We start from the raw sequence: 1,700 nt of genomic DNA, 5'->3' as shown, positions 1-1,700 counted from the left end.
TAATGCCTCAAGGAGCTTATCATTAAACTCAACTGGATATCCTCTTCGATCTTCATCTTCAAGGCTGAAATCTCCACTTCTGAATTTTGCAAACCATCTGCAAGTTCTTTCATTCAAGCATTCTTTCCCATTAACTGAGTGTATGTTTTGAGTTGCTTTGGCTGCAGAGTTTCCTTTTTTGTACTCTTAAAGCATAAAAGGGGGTTAATATGATTTTGTCCAGAAAACACGTTTTCAAAATTTTAATTAAAAAATACCAGAAAACCTGACATGCTAGAAACAACAGGTAAAGGACAGGATTTCTGGGAAAACTTCCTTTTAAGTTATATCAAAGATCAGATTTTTAAATATGCTCATCAGAAACATGAATTACAAAATAGAAAAAGATCATTTCAATTGAATTTGAGCTGAAATTTTGTGCATGCTCACAGCAAGAAATAGCGTAATTCATACAGAAGTTTTACCTAGAGTGTGCCAGAGGAAGTTATTTTATGGCATTCTTTCGTTTGAAGCAGCAAAGTTGTCAACTTGATCATATGGTCAATCATATGAGTGTTAGTAATTGCTGTAAAATTTTTTTTTTTTTTCTTTATGCTTTGAAGAGAGCAGAAATTGAAAGAGAGAAGAAAGTGGAAAGGCAAAATTTGCTTTGAAGTGAGAGCAGAAAGTGAAAGAGTGGAGAAAGTGAGAAATGGACATATGATTGAGTGAAGGTGTGTATTGCCATGTATGTATTTTTTTTTGTATATATGTGTAAGTGGCACTCACTCACTCTCTCTCTCTCTCTCACATACATATTTCATATACACGTACATAAATACATATGCATACATCTCTTTTGTATGTATATGTACATGTAGAAGAGAGAGTGAGTGACTGCATTTCCTCATATAGAGAAATGGATGTCTTTTAATGAAATTTTTTTGGTTGTGGTTTATTTTAATACAATATTTATGTGTACATTTTCATAAATGTTTGTCTGAGTAGAATTCTAGGCATGTGTGAAACATTTGAAGTAAATCGAAATATTGCCTGAAAATGACCTCAAAATTGTGCGACCCAACCTCGTTTCCCAGATTATTTTAGTAGTAATAGAATTGTTGTGCCAAAAACATAGTTTATTTGGTAGCCTTCATATATACAGATAAATAGCTTTCTTTATTATAGTACAAATGTGACTAATTCAGAGAAACATTACTTTCATTATTCACACATCGTCACTCTCATAATGTAACACTTTTTAATTTTGGTTCAAATTGAAAGTGTGAAACTATTTTCACTTTCTAATGAAACTTCGTCATTTTAGAGCAATGTCTTTCAAATAACTATAGCTGGTTGTTGAAATAACAGAAAGCATGTAAATGAAAATAAAGTTTATTTGGCAGCCAAAAGATTACTGAATCTTTTGGTATCCCATAGGTCAAAATCGGCAACAAAGTTTTCAAATGCATAAGGAACATACAGGCACACACACACACACATACAAACTCTCTTTTGTATATATATAGATATAAATGTGTGACTTGTTTTGTTTATGCTTTCCCCTCCGGTTTTTTGTTCTATGTGTGCCATAAATATCGCCATCCATTTAGAGAAAAATTTGTAGTTTAGAATCAGTAGTATTTTGACTGCTATTTCTAAATTTTCAGTATGTTGGAGAAGCAACTCAATGCTAATCCCTGTATATTTATGATGATAAA

This window comes from Octopus bimaculoides, chromosome 1 (genome assembly GCF_001194135.2).
Source record: "Octopus bimaculoides isolate UCB-OBI-ISO-001 chromosome 1, ASM119413v2, whole genome shotgun sequence".
NCBI classification, from domain to species: domain Eukaryota; kingdom Metazoa; phylum Mollusca; class Cephalopoda; order Octopoda; family Octopodidae; genus Octopus; species Octopus bimaculoides.
Note: the sequence above shows the minus strand (reverse complement) of the source record.